This window comes from Falco peregrinus, chromosome 8 (assembly GCF_023634155.1).
Source record: "Falco peregrinus isolate bFalPer1 chromosome 8, bFalPer1.pri, whole genome shotgun sequence".
Lineage (NCBI taxonomy): Eukaryota > Metazoa > Chordata > Aves > Falconiformes > Falconidae > Falco > Falco peregrinus.
Genome location: NC_073728.1, coordinates 5,211,310 through 5,232,218, shown reverse-complemented (window position 1 = coordinate 5,232,218; position 20,909 = coordinate 5,211,310). Strand labels below are relative to the sequence as shown.

Genomic DNA, 20,909 nt, shown 5'->3' with positions numbered 1-20,909 from the left:
CCGCTCAGGCTGCAAGACTACCATCAGCAAAAGAAAGAACAGCAAAGGGGAACAGTTTAAAGAAAAGAAAAAAAAAAAAAAAAAAGAAAAGAAAAAAAAAAACACCAAAGAAAGAAAGAACAAAGAAAAAAAGTGAGAGAGAAACATGCCTTGAAGCTTTCGGAGGAAGAAAAACAAAAAGGTTCGATGCACAGCACAGTGTTGCTACTTTTTGCATAATCTCATGGCTTTGGGTTTCACTTGGTCTCCAACGGCTACTTTTTGTCTACCTGGAGCATTCACGTCCCTTTTCCTTATGAATTCTGTGGTGCCAAGCGACAGGCTCCTCTTCAGCAGGACGCTGATGGCAGCTCCCTCCTCTTACCACCCGCTCGCCCCGGTGTCGGCAGCATAACCTCTCCACCCAACAGGGTTAACACTGACCAAAGGGTTCAAAAGTTATTGGGGAGGGGAGCGAGATGCACACAGAGAAATTGCAGCAAGTTTCATTTTTCGAACAGAACCAACCTAGAACGGAGTTCTCTCCTTTCCTGTGACTCCATTGCCCAGCCGTGCCAAGGGAAAGGGGTGGCCACTGCGCCGCTCCCCCGCGCTCCCGCCCGTGGTACCCAGGGACGGTGACCCGGGTGACCACGCACTGATGCGCAGGGACCAGATCCTCGCATCAAAAACCTGCTGACCTGCAGACTTCAAAATAGATTCAACAACAACAACAAAACCCCAATTAACAAAGTCAGTCTAGGTCACAGTTTCTAAGTAAGAATGATTAGGAGAAGCAGAAAGGAGGCTTCCTGTAGCCACGTCAAATGGACTGGAAGAGTTACTAAAATGTTGTAATCATTTTATTACAGTAACTCAGATTAGTATAAAGATGTTCAACCGGAGACAACCCAAAAACAGTACAGGCGCAACATAGCAGATCGCACAATAGACACCACCACTATATAACAGCTTAGGTTTGACTCTGGGCAACAATTACTCTTTTTAAATTTTTTTTAAAGGAAGATTTCTGTTGATGTAAGGCTCCAGGGTCTGTGAATTTGGAGCAAGCTATTATGAAGATAATTAAAACAACAACAGCAGTGATCAACACAGATGCAAGTAACCAAACAGCAGATGCTAAAGAGCACTATTACAGAACAAATTTATGAGACTTCAGTAAATCTGCAGAAAATAACTAGCTGGTCTATTATCCAAACCTGATAGTCACAGGAATAAAATTAAAACAAAAAGGGTTCTTAAAAAAAACAAAAAAGAAAGAAAGGAAGAGCTTTACAGAGAAGTAAAGGGTCTCCAAAGGAAGATACAGATAGCATCTGGGAACTGTTGTGTTTTGACTCTAATTTCCACATGCAGTCAAGCTCTGGCCATCGTGTCTGTGGTGCTCCTGGCTAAGTGCAGTTTGCTTTTCCACAGAAGCACTGGCAGGAACAGTGGAGTTCTGCTGTCAAAGCATACATAGTTTTCCCATTCACAAGTACTTGCTGATCAAAAAATCCGCTATAGACGTGAACACAGCTGCTTGGTTCTCCGCATCCGTCGTGAAACGTGGAACAGCCATCGCGCTCCATTTCATGTGCTAAATATTCACTAACAAGAAAAGAGAATTGAGCTGTAGGAGTCAGCTGCTTTCATTAAGGAATCTAAACCGTACGGTGGTTTCAGACACCTTTTTGAAAAAGATTCAAGAGTTACCAAGAAACAATACCTAGACTAATGCAAACATGGCTCTGGTCTAAATAAAGTGTAAAATATGAACAGCTTGACAGACCTCAGAAGACTAAGCCTTTTTAGGAGTTATTGGTTATATTTTTTTTTCCACAATAGGAAAAAGAAATCTGTCCACTTAACAATTGGGATTAGGTTAATTTTCTTAACATTTTACTGAAATAATCACTTTAATTGTCATCTTCTTTTAAGTTGTATAATAGTTGTAGGCTCAGGTCTGTGGAATTTAGTAAGAATGAGATCAGCAGGGTTCCATAGAAATGATCGCAGAATCTTTAGGTCTTGTTATTTCTCAAGAAATTAGAAGAAAAAGGAATTCCATAGTAAACATCCAATTTAAAATGATAAATTGAAAAGTCTACCTTTTCATTAGATCCAGTCAACATTAATTATTTCTTGAGTGGAATCTGAAAGGTACAAAGCAGCTTTTTTCTATCCAGTGTTCATTTTCCAGATTCCATTTGACTATGCATTAATGAGATCACACTGCAGAGAACGAAACGTGAACCAACCCACTGTGCAAGTTTGCTAATCCTCTACTCACTACTCGCTGAAACTATCAGAAAGGTTAGGCCTTCCACCTTCATAATGAAAAATAGGCACGAAATGAAGGAAACCCATATTTAAAGAAAGAAAAACTAGAATATTAGAAGCCTTCTGAAAAACTTGAACAATTGGGGAAGGCTGGAGCGCCCTGCAGGATGGTGTTATTGAGAGGGGTTCCAAAGCAGGGGGTATTTCTGGTGCTAGTTTCTGTAAAGCAAGAGTGAAACAGGGATACACGCTGCAGATTCCAGACCAGAAGGGTTGCAAGGCACAGGCAAATATGTTGGTCCAAGTTCTTCAAGCAAAGAAAGGATTATTGTCGCTGCTTCTGACCAGGTGAAGACCGCCTGGCTGAAATACAGCCCAAATGTCACCTGCAGCAAGGCAGGGCTCGTGCCTGGCCACCTACACAAGTAGCGAGGAGAGTCCAAAGTGAATTTGCTGGGTTTGTACAAATACACATTCCCCGTACGGCACAGAGGGGACCCTCTGCATGTGCTCGTTGCCGCCACACTGGTGGAGACAAGATCCACCCGACAAGCAATTAGTAGAAGCTCAGCTTGGTTCATTTTATGGCTTCGAGGGCAAGTTACAAACCAGAGGGCAACAACATCAGGGAAAAACCAACCCAAACCCAAGCCAATTTCCCACCCCCACACATGCCCCTGGTTTGGAGAGCAAGTATATTTGTCATTTGGGATTACAGGCTTTGAAGGAATCAGGTTTGCCAACCCGATGTGTTTCGTTTGCTCACTTAGAGTGTCCCTCGCGAGAGGAGCAACAACCGAACAAACACACAGAACAGCTGTGTTTGCATTTAAACAAACATTAATTGATGGAAGTAATGAGTAACCTCAAAAATAGTTTAGAAAGTTCATAGCATCCTCCAAATATTTGTAGACTATTCGAATTTAACTCATTTAATTACGTATGTAATCTTTTATTGCAACAGTGTCTAAAAGCAAGGAGGGGAAGCGGCACCATGTTTGTACATCTGAGTATAACAGACAGAAGTAAAAGATTAAATCCAGGTTCAATACTTCGAAAAGTTTCTTGACAGTAAATCTACCTTCAGCCTCAAGTTTCCAGAGGACACAGTTAAGTTACACACTTCTGCTCTTTAAAAAAAAAAAAAAAAAAAGAGGAAAAAATATTCTAGAAGTAACCAAACAGCTGTGTCTCTGGCTTACTCCACTACTCCACCTCCTGCAACTGTACTGATACAACCCGTAGATATATGAGAAGAAGTTAGTATTTACAGCATCTTCTCTTTTGAGAAAGACAACAAGTCCTAACCGATAGCTTAGGGAAGGCACATGGACACTGCCTGGAGCCCCAGGCACGGTGGAGGAACCCCAGCACCCATTGCTAAGGTAACGTTATCCCATGGCTGCACTTAACTGGAGAAAATGGAGAGAAAGGAAGAATACATTTTAGACATGCATAGCCCACCTTTAAAGAAATTTGACAGTATATTCCATAGAATAATTGGGAATAAGAATAATCTTATTCCATAGAATAAATCCATTTAAAAATTGATGGTATATTCCATAGAACAAGACAAGATTTCTTACCACATCCTTTATCAAGTGGCATTCCTGGGATGTCAGATATCACTGCTTAGACAGATTTTACTAACCCCTTGTTCCACTAAACTCTTTCAGTCACGTACACTGTCACACTCTGAAAACAACTGGTCATTTTGAAAGAGGAAATGTGACTTTCAGGACAATTTATTTTATTTTTTAATTCATCTACTTTTCTGAACATCTTAGGCAAAAGAAGTTACTAGGAAACTGTCTGCTATTTATTTACCTTAAATTTCACGCCTATACTTAATTTATGTTCCTGTGGTACTTGAGCCACTTGTTTCTGACTTTCTTCTATGGAAATCATGGTAAAAGGATCCTTGAAGTACTGCATGAAGACAATACAGGGCACCGTTCCATAGCACAGAATCTGTTTGCTTTCGGTATTTCGCCTGGTCTGTAGTTAGGCCATGCCAGCTCCCAGCTGCGTGCTAGCGAGAGCCATCGGAGAACTCTCTGCAACGCACCAGTAAGCCGAGAAACCACTGAGCTGTGCGGTGGGTGAGTCCCAAACATGTACCTCATTAATCAGTACCATGCCTCTGGACTGCACGCCTGTGAGCTGAGCAAGTTCCACCACGGTTTATTTTATTTTCTGAAGTAGGTAATTGGAGCCAGATGATATGCACAGAACATTCATGATTTGTTCGATTTAATTTTCCTAAAACTGGAGCAGATAGCACTGCTTAAAAGGATAAAAAGAACGCAATTCTAACATTGCAACACCAGCAGTTTAGGGGACTAAATAAATAATTCTCCCCGATCAGGCCCTGATGGCAGGCACACAAAGCTGTACGTGCAGGGAACGCACAGCAGTAGGCACTGCTAATTAACTACGTCTAGTCAGAGAGACTAATTGCTTTGCCAGCCAGCTGAAGTTGTTCTGCAATCCTAGATGCAGTTCTAGCCTGTCGGTTTTCACAAGCCCAAGTAAGATCTAAATCCGAATGTCAGTCTCTCTCTGTTCAGAACTTTAACGTCATTAAAGTTACAGACTGAAAGACCCAGTCCTTTCATGTGAGTTACACACAAAGTTAGACTAATTTAATTTATTGGGACAATTCAGGTGTATTAGAAATTACTTACGTGTTTGCAAAACTCAGACTCCTAGAGGCCTTCAGAGGGTGGGAAATGGAGGTAGAAGAGGCAGAAGTTTCATGTCAAGGAGGTAGCACCACATGTTCTTAATGAGCTTCTGGATTTCAAACACCACATAAAGCGAAGAGGTTCTATATGATTAAGCGTGTGCTGCCAGTCTGTTAAGTTTAATGACAGTCTTTAGCTCCCCAAAGACCTGAGTTCCTAGATCTACCAAAAAAAAAAATAAAAGGAAAATGCTTATTTGGACAGCAGTTCAGCTCCCTGTGCGTGTTTAGGGTTACAGACAAACCCCAGTGAAGCCCCTGAGGTCAGTCAGATGGGAAGGTTGGGCAGATAGCACCCTTCTGCTAAGCAAGAGTCTCAGCTGCACACACACATACGTGATCTTTCTGGGTTGACGTGTGTAGCGTACACCAGCAGGTCAAGGTGATCAGGCATGTAATTGTATTTGCACTCAGTGTCTGTGTGTTTCCTAAGGTTGCGTGGCTAAAAGAATTCACAGCTTTGAAGCAACTATAATATTGAGTATTTCAAATATCTATAGATGCTTTTTCACATTTCCCATTATCAATATACTTCTTTATGCATATAGGAATGAATCCCGCTGAGGTAACCTCTACAACCAGTTCTTGGAGTCACGAAAGATGCAGCTTACCTCCTGTCCCTGGGCTGCCCTGGCTGGAAATAACGCACATATTATCGATCGCACTCAGCACAAGCAGTTGTCTACTGCAGCAGTTCCTAAACCAGGAGCTAAGCCGATGCAACCCAAACCCAACCCACTGAATTCCAAGAGAACCCTCACATGCAGAAATCATATCACACCTCCCTAAACCCAAAAGTGAGGTTGCCACCGAAAGGATGAGGACTCTTGCTCCACGGCACTGAAGTCACGTGCAATTTGGTGTTAACCTTCTGCATCCTAAGCGAAGCTAGCGCAAGGAGTCACTAGGCAATGTGTCAGCACTCAAGGAATTTATGAACTGTATAGTTGTGAACGATTAAAAACAACCCCCCTCTCTGAAAAACCTCAATTTGTGTCAGGGACTTGAGACTCATTTCTTGGGGTCATTAGGGCAACCGGCAGCATTAGTGCACAAATTCGAGGCTTCTCCGCTAGCAAAGTTAAGGGTCCTGCTGAGAAACTTGTTTCATGCACCGTATTGTTGAAAAGCTTTTAAAATCTGCAGCCTTTTAAGAAAGACGGGGGGAAATGTATTCCGTATTTATGTAAAGGATTAGGGCAATGTGTAATGGAAGAGCAGCTCGTAGCGGGTGACTGTGCGGTCCCTGCGCGCCCGGCGGGAGGTTCCTGTGCTCAGACGGGCAGCCAAGCCTCCAGGTACGTCGGCGCTGTTTCAGGATATACATTTTTCACTTCTGGAGAAGCTAAACCGATCCCAATTTCTGATCACAAACTCAGAAAATACACAAAAAGCACCGGATACAATTTGTCAGGTGAAATTAAACAGTTTTGAGGCCACAGATCCCAAAGGTTAAAGCTAAAAGCACGATCTACAGCTACTTATGCTGCTGAGAGCGCTGATCTCACACAGCAACCATGAGATTACCGTAGGCAGCACGCCGAAGCCGTTCAGAGGCTAGTTGGATATTTTTCAGTTTTCAATTATTTCTCACACACAGTTTTCAAACCCATACTTCGCCACGTGAAACATTTTGCCTTAGTAAATTAAAGCTGGAAACCATGCCAGGCTTTGTCTTAATCGCAAGAATATATTCTTCAGATCAAAATCACACGATCAAAGGGTCATTTTTATTCTTTAACCATTACTTTAGGAACGGCTGGTCATTGAACCAGGCACCAGCCACAGCACTTCTCCCCTGCAGCCAGCACCTCAACCAACGAGCCGGCTGATACCACAAACGCTGCGGCTTGCGCCCCGCGCAAACGGGGATCTCTGGCGCTTAGCAGCCCTCGCAGCCATGCCAAAACAGTTTGCCTAGCCACAAAAAAACAACACAACTATTGAGTAACGCGCTGCCTTCCTTTCAGTACTCTCACATCCCGTTTTTAAGGTGCTTTTCTCCGTTTTTCCTTTAAGTTTCCCTACACCGTTTATTTAGTTTAATGATTTTGCCAAGGAACAAACCACCCAGCAGGTACAGCGAGGGGGGGTGTGTGTGTCTGTAGTTTCGCTGGAATATGTCCCCACAGAGACCTGCAGGGCCCCAGGAAGGACCATGACAAGGAGCAGAAACGATCCTTGATGGCTCCCTTCCCACAGAGCATGCCTCACGCTGCTGAAGCATCTCCTAGACTGTCTCAAAGCACAACTTTTGTCCTAGATAAAATCTATTTTTAGAAAAAGAAACCCTGTAAAATATCTGAGATGGAGAAAGAATGAAGTATGCCTCTCGCTAAATACTTTTATCTTTGATTTGTGATCTGTGGCCAGATATACGAACAAAGGAAAAATATACCATTTTTCCCATTAAAAAATGTGGCTGCACCAGAGATTCCATACCACGTTAGAATTCCAAAGAGGAAAGACATTCAGAGATTAGCAATATACACCTCTCTCTTTGTACCAACAAACTGCAACCGGTTAGATTAATGACAAAAGTAGCTTTAGCGAGGGCTAACATGAAACAGGAAAAGTGTTTCCTTCCTCTGGTTCCCGAGGGCTGACTTCCTTCATGAGGCGGCATGTCTTCTGTACGGCTGGCCATGGAAGCAGCTCCCCTGCCCTGGCCGCACCGCACAGCCATCCCGGCAGAACACGCCCTGGGAGGAGGGGGGAGAAAAGGAAAAACTAAAAAAAAAAAAAAATTAAAAGAAGAAAATAGAACATGCAAATTCACCCTGGCCCCTGCAGGAAGAGAACAAGGGAATGATGACTTCCACTAGGCTCTGGTCACTAGAAACTATTTTAGTATTCATGGTTTTTTCCTGCAGAGATGGAGCCACCAAGAGGTTTGACACGTGGGAGACGCAGACTCAGCGTTGGGGTTAAGGGAGTTCATGGCGCTGCCCTTGGGTTGGACTCCAGCGAGTCTGGCAGCCTGGACGAACCGGTCTGCAGGCGGGCAGCGATGTCTAAGGGCAGCCAAAGAGGTAAGCAGGAAGCACAGTGTCTAAACTGGACTCCCTAGACACTTCGTTTTTATGTCTATACATACAATGTTGATGTTTCGTTTGTATTTTCATTGCCAAGTTTCCTCTCTGGGGCTGGCCTGGAAAGAAGCACAACTTGCTGTAGAACTGAGAGTCTGTGAATAGAAAAAGGAGATGGGGAGGTGTAAAGTGAAAATATAAAACAGAACTGTTGACACACTGCATAAGGAGCAGGTAGACACTAAGAAGAGCTATTCCAGTTGATACTCCTGCCTGGTATTCCCCCCCCGGATGGAGGTTAGGGGCTGAGGTTTCCCTGCTCTGAGGGAACCCTCTGCCCCTCGATGTCACACCACCAGGAAAAGTCCCGTCCGTGCAGCAGCGCCCATCTCTGCTGTCACCTGTGCTGCAGCAGCCTGGGAAGCAAAACGCTTCTGCTGCCTCAGTTCCTGACAGCCAGGGACTGCAGCAGGAACGAAAACAAGTTCTGTCTTAGTTTTGTTCTTGAACTTAACCAGGAGCTAACCCTGTTTAAAAAACATCAATTCTAGAGATCCTTTAAATATAGTTATAATAGTGGTAAATATAACACTGCAAAAGAGCTACGCTCACCTCTTGCCCTATGTAGGCATATAGCTCCTTCGGAGAACTGCAGACACAACGGCTGGAATGGCTATTTACCGTGAAGGCATTACGAAATTAAGCCATTTTAGCCTTTTCAGGAAAAAGCAGCGTTCGGTTCACATCAGTTTTGGACCGAGCGTGAAATTCAAAAGCAAAGTGTTCACAAGTGGCTTTCTGCAAATAATCTGCAGGACCAGCAGTTTCCAGGGCCGGACCCAAGTGCACTGCGGCGCAGGGTCACATCACCACGGCGGCAGCACCGCACGCAGCTGCACCCCGGGATCACAGGCAGGGCTTTGGGTACAGGTAGGAGTATCACTGTCCACATTCTTTATTAGTTAACGCTCAACGCTTGCCTTGAGGATGAAAGAAGTTGCCTAATATGCGGATCCAAATATCGGGGTTATCATGGAATATCATCTGTGTTCAATGGTTGTCTCAACTGATAGACTCCTACAGCACAATACACAGAACATATAGATTTTTTCATATTAATTTCTCTTTCTAATTCATTTTTTTCAAGTGTTGCAGTTGCATCACGAACGTGACATCAAACAACTTGTTCAGGCAGCCCTTTAAGCCATTAAGCATAAGACAACAGGCCTGGGTTTTATTTTAAATTCTTACCCCTAGGAACAACCCAAGCAGCAACAAGGGTATGATCCTGAGAGGCGAAGTTGTACGATATCGGACTAGACCACCCAGATGCTTAAAATTAAAATACTTGGAGATATATCAGACCATAATCCTGCTAAGGTCACACAGCAGGTAAGGTGTGGAGGTGGCTGCTCTCAAAATTCTTTGCAAAACCAGGAGGAATTAGCAACAATTAGCAGCAGTCCTTACTGTCAAACAGCAGACCACGTTTTCTTTCTGGCCAGCAGCTGGCTCGTTAGTATTTGTAAAGTATAGCGAGATCTACCAGCAGAAAGCGTGAGGGGGGGAAGCACATCACCACCCACGCATTACACAGACCTGCGTTAATGTGACTCCTTTGAAACCTAGTCTGAATTAAGAACTACATAAAACTTTGATGTAAAGCAAATAATCGTTCCGCTCCAAACACAAGCTGGTTTTGTGCTTTGAAGATGCGTGGCAGTAAAGAGAGGGAAGTCACAAATGATTTCCATGGGAAACATATGACTCCGCAGTACTCCTGGCGTTGCTCAGGCATCTGCTCCTGGGTCTTCTGATTACATTGTGAAAGGATGTGAAACCTCAGAAGTACAATTTCTTGTATATTTTTACGTGTCATGAGCACAATGAATGCGATTGCTCCCAGGGGCCAGCCACAGAGCATGCTTGTTGCTGGAATCGGAATGCACTGGACTCAGGGTTTGATCTATTAAAATAGACTATTTACAGCTAAGGTTTCCTTTTTAAAGAAACTTCCCCTTCTGAAATCTCAATTTTTGTGTACATTTAGAGTTGGATAGTACACGTATGCTTACATGAGGATGCACCATCACGCCTGGTGCACATATTATGGGTGTAGTACTGAACAGTATAACCCATTTTCCCTCAAACATGTAGTTCTCCACCAGAACTTAGCTGAGGAGCCCAACTTCCCTGTTTCAAGAGGCTGGAGTATTTGCAGGACTTATAAAAAAAAAAAAAACACCCTGCATTTCTGATGCTATAGTAAGTAAATTGAATAAAAAATAACTTTCATTCACCAAAAGGCAGGAACAACCCCTGATGGACTAACTTCAGCAGATGACATGTAAGAAAACACATTCTTAGAGCTTTACAGGCAGACAGATTATGTGCTTTTATTTACCTTACTGGGTTTTATCCTGTTCTACTTAAGTTTTCATCCTGCACTTCGCGAAGTGCCTGGGCACCTTGGCAAGCCCTCCTGCTGGGTGCCCCTTCGCAGCCCGCAGCCGCTTTGTCCTTACCTCCTGCCCGCCGCCCCCCCCCCCCCCCCCCCCCCCCTTTCTGGCGAGCGTCCGTACAGCGTGACAAATAACTTCTGACCCACCATATGAATTCTACAAAACCACTTTTTAATTAAAATGTTATTTGAGAATCCCTTCTTATCCTAGCATCTGAAATTACTTGAAACTAATATTACACATATATTTGTAACTCATATTTACCTGAAGTTTTAAGCTTCTTTTTGTCGTTTTTGTTTGTTTGTTTGTGTGGGGTCTTTTTGGTTTGTTTAGGGGATTTTTTTGTTTGTTGTGTTTTTGGGGGGTGGTTTTATTTTAATTTCTAGTTTGCATTAATTAAGAAAAACCCCAACAAAGTAACTTCTCTAAACTAGGGCAAACAAAAGCTAGGGGTTCATTCCAGACCACATGCAAGGTGAAAGAGCACATTAGCTCTTTTCAAGACAAAAATAAAGATCATGTGAAGCATGTGCCAACTTTCCATAGATAACTAATAGACAGCAATTTGACTTCCTAATTGCATTTCTGTTTTTCCAAGGGCAGAGGAAAGAGAAGAGTTTCAAGGAAATGAAACTCCCCAATTACAAGTATCAGCATGATTATATTTGCTCTATCTGTGCTGAGAAACATGATTTTTTCTTTCTAAGACCAGAAATAATGCAGAAATAAGGCAGATGTTATACCAAGCGATCCTGAGTTAAGGGTGCCGCATGAATTCTCTGGTTCACGTAGACAATGTTGTGGGGTTGACAGACCCTCGTACCCAGAGGCATAGTGACCCTCCTGATGGTGACAGGGAGGGGAGCATCCCGGCTAGTCGCAGCTTCTGAGCAGCGGCGAGCAGATGGAGCTGCCCTCCAGCACGCTGTTGCTTCCCCAGCACTGCCTGCGCAGAAGGTGTGTTTCATGGCTCGGGTGAAGTTTGCCGTGTTAAATTAAGCAGACTCGGTACACTGCAGATGGTGTTTTATACATCACGTGCCTCACATCCACATCTCTTCGATGTGCTGAGAAATGTTTTACTGTACACCGCATCTCTCTTTAAGGAAATATTTCCACTACTTTGGCAATAAATGAGCGTTTGAAACCTCACAAATTATCATGAAGACTACTGATTTTCCATCAAAAGCAACTCAAAAATACACTATTTTTTATTCCTCCAGTACTAGACACGCTGTGACAGGGATGCGGCACGAGAACGGAGCCCTGTGTCACAGTCCATTTAGAGATGCAGTGCTCCAGGGAGGATGGGTGGGGGAAATGCCGACGCGGACAGGAGCTCTGAGCCGTTCCTTAACGAAGCCTTTCGAAGCGCTCCCACTCTTTGGAAGCTCAGGAACATGCTCAGCCTGGGATATCAAGCTAAAGATGATCAGCCAGGCTGAATGGTAGAGTCACCTTTAAAGCTGGTTGTCTGCTAGTTCATAGAGAACCTTTGTATTCACCCTGTCAGAGAGCAGGACAGCTGAAGATTCCACCGTGTTAGTAGTTAAGCAGAAGTTTTCCAGAATCTGACCATTTTTGGTTTTCTGCAATGGGTGATGAACAACAATCCATGGGCAAAACATGAGAGCTTCTCTTAGAGTGCTGGTTATTGCAGATAGGGTTGGGGTTTTTTGTGTGTGTGCCCACTCCTACACCTCGGCCAGCCAACAGAACCTAGGCTTTTTTGAAAAACTTCCTCCATGCATATTTTTCACTTGTAGTTTCTCAGCTTAAAGCGCATAATTTTCCTGGCATCTGTTAAACTCAGGAAACAAACCCAATAATGAGCGCTGTTACAGGCAAAGGGAGAAGTAATTGAGCTGCCATGCCAATAGTTCATAAAGCTTAAATCATTCCAGCAACTGCTCCATATGGTTCCTTGAATGAAGCCTAACTTAAAAGAGAAGCTTGAACTTGCAAAAAAAAAAAAAAAAAAAAATTTAACAAATCCTAACAAACTGATTATTACAATTCTACCTCAAAGCACCACATTGCTTCCTCTTTCAGAGATAGGTTACTGCGTTCTGCAACAGTGCTCCGTGACTCGTAATCAGAGTTCAGGTTCAGCGATTTAATGCAATTCAAAAATCTATACTAGCCGTGATAAAGCCGTCTCGGAGCAGACGGCACACCTTTGCTGATCCTGAGAGCAGAACTCCCGCTCAGGGCAGCAAAGAATCAAAGTCTGCAGTCGGCAAAGTGGACTGTGATTCTGTGAGCAGCTGTAATTGTCATTCTGATAATACTTTACTAGTAAGAGCAGCAATGCTTTAGTTCCTTCTCATTCCCGAGGGCAGCAGCCCACGCAGGGAGTTGATTTGTGTCAAGTGCTTGCCACAAGAATTTAAAGTCAAAGTTTACCTTGAAAAATAAAGGTTTAGGCTTCAAATCGATAGCCTTACCAGATCTGTGGCACCCAACCTTTATGTTTATATCCTTCTCATTCTAAACATTTCCAGAATCTGAAATGAAAGATGAGTGGTAAAGGCAACGTTGTATTAACTTTTAAATGATGGAAGGTCCTGTCCAGATTTCTCTCTGATTTCATTAAACAGTGCTTAATGAAAATCACAGGTGAAGTGATTTCAGAGCCTGCTTTAGAAGGGTGTTTGGCTCTCCGGGCACATGGAACCACCGGCATGCGCGATTTGAGCAGTATATTATTTTATATATTAGAAGAACAAAGCTTGAACGGGTAGGAGCAAGTCCTGCCTCCGTCCAGAAGCACAATGTGTGTTGGTAAGGGACTTTCTTGCATATAGGGGAAAAAAACCCAAATCCAAACAACAAGACCAACAAACCACCAGACACAAAGAAAAGGCTGTCACCACCTAGGAACTTCACGAGCACCTTTGCTAAAAGAATCTAAAACTAAGTGCAAGCTTTTGCAAAACCGTAACCTTTACCAGTGCCTTGGATTGCCAGAGATTTCTGTTTAACAGAAGGATCTGCCCAAAGTGTTGGGAACTTCTAGTGAAATTTCAGTGCTTTAGTAATTTCCTCAAGGACCAAACACAGCAGTGTCAAGAGCTGATTTTAGGGTGGGTTTTCTTCCCCCGCACCAAAAAAAAAAAAAAAAAAAAAAAAAAAAAAAGGAAAGATACAGGTAGAATGCCAGACGTCCTCTGTCAGCTTCTCAAAGACTAAAACAAGGAGACATTGGAACCGGCCATGGCACGGCTCCAGCGGCGGTAGGAGGAAAGCTTGGGCTGCCAAGAATCCCAGCGATGGAGCGCAGAGTGCTGAACTTTGCCTTACATAGCGGCTGACAAGCCCAGAGGTCTGCAAGGCATTCATATTTTCATTTAGCTTCACTTGCTTACAAAAATGTAAACTGTGGGAATCCAGGGGGGGAAAAAGAGGGGGGAAAAAAAAGCAGCTTCCATCGTCAGTTACTAATTCATACTGCGTTAAGGCAGCAGGCACAGGCCAGCTTTCGCTGGGGTATCCAGCTACTCCAGATTTCTTTTAACGTACCTTCTGATAAACACTTTTCCCCCTGTATTGACTGGTTAGGTCAAGAGGTGAGTAAAGGCACCCTAAGGGCCCTACTTTGCCAGCAATAGCCAAGGGAAAACCTCCCGTGACATGCCTCACATTTGCATTTCACTGCCAAAGTGTTTAATCCTGCCCCTGGACAGCTGAGTGAACAAATTCCCAAACCCTTCCACAGCCATTTTCTTAGGTTACCTTTGCCAAAGGGCAACGGATTCATTCTTGGAGGGGTTTTATTGTCTTGATTCTTTGGCTTGTTGCTATGCTGGTGCCTTGCTGTGGCATCATGCTCATTCTTACCGGTTCATTTTCATACACCTGGTACCCTCCAAAGCACAAGTCAGCAGGCTGGGGCTAGGGTGTTAACTAGCTTTGTTGTGAATTTGGTTTAAATCAGAACAGCTTCAACTAAAATAAATAGATTTTCCTCTTCACTTCAGTGAAAAAAAGCAAACAAGTGAGTTGTTCAGGTTTGACATTTAAAAACATCTGAATGTTGCACTTCGCAGAGTTACTTTTGTTTAGAGCATGTTGCTTTTTCAGTCATGCTTTGGATAAGGCCCAATAATTTGGCTTTCCCAAAATATATTTTGGAGCACATGTTCTTTTGTTGTTGATTTTTTGCAGGTTTTGCCAAGAATGTTCAAATGTTTGAGGCTGAGCAAGATCCACGGTTGTTTTTTTCCCCCCTCCCTTCTCAAGAAATCTGTTTCCCCAGTTCAGTCACAACTGATCTCTAGTTTTATTGCCCAGGTGGAAACTTCAATTCTAGATCACGGACAGAGTTTGCAAAGGCTTTCAGGTGCCTCACTCCCATATGAACAACAGCAACCACTAAACTCCACGGAGAGCTGTGCTGGTATTTCATGCTTTCTCAGCAAGCACTGTGCTATCAGGTCAGATTCTTTCCACCTCTCATTCCCTGCCCCTCCCTGCAAAGGAAATACCAAGAAATTGTTCTCTGGAGGAACACGTTCGATTTCAGGGACACTGGAAGTTGCCCTGTTACAACCCCACTAATCTTCATGCCCCTCAGAAGACAAATGAGCTGGGCAGTCCCTTGGCAGGGTGGCTGCTGCAGGGAGCTGGGAGGCCACTTGCTGGACCCTGGCCACCCCCTAGCTCTGGAGGCTGCAGCAGCTCCCAGGGGAGCATCTTACACACGGGCTTTCCCTCTCCCGGCGAGGGATGGGCTGGATGTGTCCAGGGGCGTCGGATGTGCTGCATCCTATTCTCTGCCTGAAGATTGAGGGGGAGCTGTGAAAGCTGGCTTTATGGGACAAGGGGGCTGCTGTAGTAAGGGAACCCAAGTGCCTTCCCACAGTAAAGCACCTATTCAGGGTTCCTGCTGGGGAAGCTGGAGGCAGAGATGCTCCTACACTTGCTATTAGCCAGTGACACAGCAGGATGGCAGGGCAGCGGGGAGAGGGGATCTGTGCAAAGCAGTCCTGTGTGAACAAAGAAAGGGGATTTGTAAACTGCTGAAGTATCCGTCATGTGAGTTTTGTTTCCTTTTCAGTTCTAATTGAGATTTTTAAGGCAGCAGGAACACCACTTGCTGCTCATGATGCTGTATTTCTGCTATGCAGAACAAAGCCCCAACACACGACAGTCACAGTAATGCACACCCGGCTGCAGATTAAACAAGAGCCTCCCACACGCACATCCCATATTTTAAGACAGTTGAATCCCACCTTTTCCATTATGCTTGTGTTCACACTTAGGCCATCAGGTCAAGTTTCCAGCCTGACAGCTGACCTCTGACCACGGTGTTAATTTTTTCTTGTCAATGTCAAATAGGTAACCACAACCAGAACCCCACTCCAGGAACTACAACACCAGTTGCTTCATCTGCACTAGCAGCCTTGAGAAGATTACTAATCCTTCCACCCGTGTGCAGCGTGACATATAGGTAGGATGGTACAAAACCAAGGAGTTGACCCTGCTGGGGTTGTATTTCAAGGATTTCAGACCTTGTTAGTTCAAAGCTTAGTTTTCTCACAAGAATTAACATATCTTAAAAGAGTGCCGTAACAATTACGTTGAACATGAGTACCTTTAGCGGCCACTGTATCCATTTGACTGAGCCCTCCCACTGTATTGTATAACCCAGCGTGCTCCCATAGTTATTATTAATGAGTGATACATTAATAGATTTACCATATAATCACAGATAAAGCAAGAGAGGAAAACTGTTACTAAGAAACACATGATAGCAAGTCTTAAAATACTCTGGGATAGGTTTGAACTACTTGCTAGCTAGGAAACTGCTGAATCATACCCGTAGGCTCATACCGAAAATAGTATTTCACTTGGCAAAGCACATACAAGCTATCAGCGTTCCCTGCGGTGGGAAGTCTGCTGAAGAGCTGCAGAGGGTGAAGAAGTGTCCTCCTTGAATACTTGGAAGAAAAAGAATAGCAAGTTTGTTTTCTCCTACTGCAGCTCTTCCTTTCACATTAAATGTTAACAGAACAGGAAAGCCCCCAACACATTTTCGAAGCATTCTGAATTTGAGACACCTTAAAAGAAACTGTACTTGCCTTTCTACACACATGGCATCGGTGGGTAGCAGGTATTGCTCATCCCTCTGTTGTAGTCCCCTCTGGTGGGGGGGCAGTGCTCTCAGTACATAGTCTATAAGCTATTTCTTAGACCTAAGGAGCAGAAAGAGCCTTGATCATTTAAAGAAGATTGAATTAATATGAGGGAAGTGGTTGTCCCTAAGGTCTTGGAAAAAGTGACTGCTTAATGCCCTTAACAAGGAGGGAGGGGGTTTAAAACATTGAGTTCAAAACCTCCAGCTGGAGTTCATTATGCTCATTAATAGGCTCTGTAATGACAGTTTGCCGGCCTTTGGCATCCCACAGGCAGGGGGAGAGACAAGAGCTGCCCTCCGAGTTTCTCTGGGTGCCCTGTTACCTCCTCCCTTATTCCATCTGCCCTGCTGCGATGGAGCCCTGGGCTGAAGTCCTGGGTTTATCAGCAGAGAGCACGGCACAGGCTGCTGGGACGAACTTAGCAAAGTCCGCCCGCGGCGGCCGGGCAGCCCTTTTCCAGCAGCAGGGGAGTCATCCCCTTCCAGACCCCAGTGCCGGCGTGCGGCACCTCTTGCTTTGGCCCTGAGGCACCACGGCTGCTGCTGGGCGCCCAGGGAGCGTTTACCCGGAGAGGGACAGGGCACGCCGAGCAGCCCCCGGGGGATGGCCACGGAGACAGTGTAGGGAGAAGCCTAAGAAGGGAAGAAATATTACTGCAGTTTTCCCTGCTCCCTCTGGGAGTGTTGCTTCCCACCCCTCCGGTCGACCCGACCTCCCCGCGGTGGCTGACCGCCATCCGTGTAACATCTGGCCATTTAAACCGCGCTGGTGTTTTCTAAAAGAACATAAAGTATATCACCCTCTAACCATCCGCCCTGTAACCTTTACACAAGAGTCTGGGTATCGCGTAACGAAACATTCTCATGCACTTCTTATTACAAGAGGGGTAAGAAAAACGTCTGCGGTGACACAGCTCCTTGAAGTTGCAGCCCTTGCATTTTGTCTGTAACTTACATACAATCATGTAATTTTTCTTGCAAATAAAATCTGTCTTGGAAAAACAAAACGGTCTCCAGGCAGGAAGCGTGGGCAGCCCGGCTCGCCCAGCTCAGCAGAGGGCAGTTTACTCAGCAGAGGATGGTATTTCCAGAATTTTCTTTACGGAACTCTAAGTTGTGGTGGCTTGGACACATGAGGTCTGTTGAAGAGACGCGCTGAGCTCGTCTGCTGCTTCAGCAAAGCTGCCTGGCAGGGGCCACCTGCCACATCCGCGCCGCACGGGGGGTCCTAGGTACTTCGTGCTACCCATTTCTGCTGTACGGCATGAAGAACCCTTAGCACAGGATAATTACAGCTACCTTTGTGCTACCTGTTTCTCACTAGTTCGTGAGTAATTCGCTGAACTCCTCAGCACAGCTGTGATTAGGTAATTGCTCTTGGTCTCTGCCCGATAGGTTACTCTTCCTGAAATCCACAAACACGTTTTGTTTCTTGGTACGACTTTTTAAGATTTCAGCAGCGAATGACCGAGGCTGATATCAGAGCCCAGCAATAGCGGTCTTCTGCATTTATCAAGCCCAGGACACAAACGACCTGTATTAATTAACCTTCAGTGGGTATCGTTAGGATGGCACAGGACCGTCTCACTGAGGATGACCTCAGAGGCAGGAGCAAGATCTCGAGGTGTTTTACTGCAGCGTGACGAGCGATGCTCCAGGGGTAAGGGTGCAGGGAAGGGTGGGAACGTCCCCTGAATAAACTAGAGGTCTGAAGGGTGCAGGGATTTAAAGGATGACTAGAAGAGAGGTGACCACGTGAAACTAATTAATCTCATTCTGCAGGATCTGTGAGGCCTCTGTCACACACCCCCGGTGGGCTGCCGTACCTCCCGCTTCCTTGCTGTTTTATACATTTTTATCGTCCCAGTCCGAGCTCTCCAACGTGCTCTCCTACAGGTGCTGGACAAATAGTCCATTATAGAAACCGCTTTCTCCCCTGCCTCTCTTGCTATCAGCCATGCTTTGCTGCTCTGTGAAACCCAGAATCGTCTTTTCCATTCCTAACCAACTTTTACACTGAAGGCTTCCAGAACTGGTTGACTTTCTCCATCCTATTGTTTTGTGATCGTAGCCCAGCTTCTGGTATAATTTATTTAGGGTGATGTAAGATAAGAACGCTGACTCATCCTCAAGCACATCTAATAGTGCCTTGTATCACTTCCTCAGGATGGGCTTGCAAAACTGGTCTTTCCCTTTTCTTTGAACAGTGTTATTCGTAGATGTAAGCAAAGTTAGCTGAATAAAAACGCATTGGAGAAATCGCAGTCAGTACTACCGAGGTGAGCTATTCCTATTTTATGGCTTAAACTTTCACTCAGTAACAGTTCTCACAGGCAGCAATATATAGGGACTAAATGGTTTTTGATGTCTCTAACGAGAAGCAGGATAACATACTGATACCCTTCTATTCTGAAGTGTTAACAAGGAGGATCAGAACAATTCTGTCTTTTAACGAAGAGAATTAGAAGACCGAAACGGTCATAGAAAAATAATTCTCTGAACATATATCTGTATTAATTTGGTACCACATTTGCTTGTTGTCCTTTCCCAAGGTGAAGTGCTTGGAATTTATAACAGCAGTGCACGGATGTCTGCACAGAATGACCTCAAGTAGTGCTTGGGTACGCCCCCGAGTAACACTGCACACAGCTGGCGAGCTAGGAGAAGGAAAGCTGCTGCTGCTGCCTTGGCCGCCTTGTTTGGCACCAGGCTGCAAGCGACGCCGGCACCCTGAGGCTTAGCCCCTGGCGAACACCGACAACCCTGCTGAAATGCCACTGATCGGGGGTGCCACCCTCTTTACTGGTGTCAAATCTGTCAATGAATAGAGAATTGCTTCAGCAAACAGGGGACGCGTGGGAAACGTGCAGACCCAGAACCCGGCACCTATCCTGGACACACAGACGTAACTGGTGCGGTGTGGAGCTCTGTGGGCACGGTGGTCTGCGGCTAGGGGTGAGGGGAACGCTGCTCTGCACGCCCAGTCGTTCGTCACGGGTCAGAGGACTTACCAGGAAGCACTGAGGCGGTCGGTATGATTTCCTAGCTCTTTCGTTGCCATGCCCCGATGTCACCTCACCTGTGTCCCCTGTGGCCAAGGGGATGCCAACCAGGCAGCGGATGCAACAGGGGGAAGAAGTACAGAATCAGCCCGAAGTCACAGCCCTCTGCTGAACGGGCAGCTGTCAGCCTTGGTCTCTTCTGTTTGCTCTGTTCCATTTAGATAAGACAACATTTAGATTTTACCACAGCTGAGCAGATAAAATGAAACCGTACGTCCCTCTACAGCCCTGAACTTGAACTGGTACGTTAATAACCCAAGTTACCATTTTGTTACTGAAAATCTAGTCTCGGTTAGCAAAGTAGATCTGGATAAGAGCTCATAATTTGTGGAGGGAGGATGTATCTAAGCATTCATATTAAGAAAAAAAAAAAAATCTGTTATTGCCTAATCAGGCTTCTTTTGCTGTGAGTCCAAAGATTAGGCACCCTCAGGTCTGATTGCTCTATTGACTGAATTCCTCTGTTCAGAAAACCTGTTCTTCCTTGTGTCCACATAGTCACACAAAATTAAAGAACTAGAGGGAACAAACAGCGGGAGAGCAGTTTCCCTCTCTTGGCTGAGTATGAGCCTAATGACACGGATTCAGGGCAGGGAACCGAAAGCGATGAGATCTGTTTTATTCTTTTGTAGACACTGTGGGGTTTGCACTGAGGCTAGCGGTAGCTGCCAGCTTCAGGCACTTGTTAGAGCAAGATAATAGAAAACAAAAGAGCAAAAGCACGACTTCTCTTTCTTTGACAACTGAAAATCCCCGGAAAGGCTATCCTGGGACAGTAAAGGCAGTACAAAGGCTGTAAAGGTAAAGGTCCTTGAGGTGTGCATGACAAAAACAGCTGTTGCTTTACAGTAAGATGCAGTAAGAGAAACATTCTGTCTTCAAAATAAGTAAATAAAGGCTTCCTGACACAGATGACGTTTCTTGGTATTTCAGAACGGGGAAGAAGCTTTTCAAAAAGACATTCAGGAGCCTTCCCTGTACAAAAATTTCTTCCTGGGAGAAACATTTTTTTCCCCCATTCTTCCATGGGCATATACCACTTCTAGTGCTATTTGCTGTGTTTCTCCCCGGGAACCGGTTGTATTCCAGCTGCCCCGTGGTGTGCAGGGGTTGTGGGAAATGTTTGATGCCATCCCCTCAGTCCACTGCTACCCTGAGATGATGCTACTGAAATTTGCAGGGGGGGTTGGCGGCGCAGCTCCGCCT

At 44.9% G+C, this 20,909-nt stretch overlaps 2 long non-coding RNA genes across 7 annotated transcripts; one reads left to right on the top strand and one right to left on the bottom strand.

The window, feature by feature from the left end:
* Positions 1 to 829: 829 nt before the first annotated feature.
* LOC114013187 (uncharacterized) lies at positions 830 to 5,561 on the bottom strand. The gene is made up of 2 exons (XR_003556096.2): positions 4,950 to 5,561; positions 830 to 1,590 (listed from the first exon to the last, which is right to left on the bottom strand). It is a non-coding gene; the product is annotated as an uncharacterized LOC114013187 (long non-coding RNA).
* LOC114013186 (uncharacterized) lies at positions 2,094 to 20,613 on the top strand. 6 transcript variants are annotated; one of them, XR_008748324.1, is made up of 3 exons: positions 2,094 to 3,647; positions 5,557 to 8,040; positions 19,194 to 20,613. It is a non-coding gene; the product is annotated as an uncharacterized LOC114013186 (long non-coding RNA). The 6 variants fall into 6 exon arrangements; XR_003556095.2 differs by lacking the exon at positions 19,194 to 20,613 and adding an exon at positions 8,856 to 16,695; XR_008748325.1 differs by lacking the exons at positions 2,094 to 3,647; positions 5,557 to 8,040 and adding exons at positions 16,714 to 17,968; positions 18,424 to 18,920.
* Positions 20,614 to 20,909: the final 296 nt, after the last annotated feature.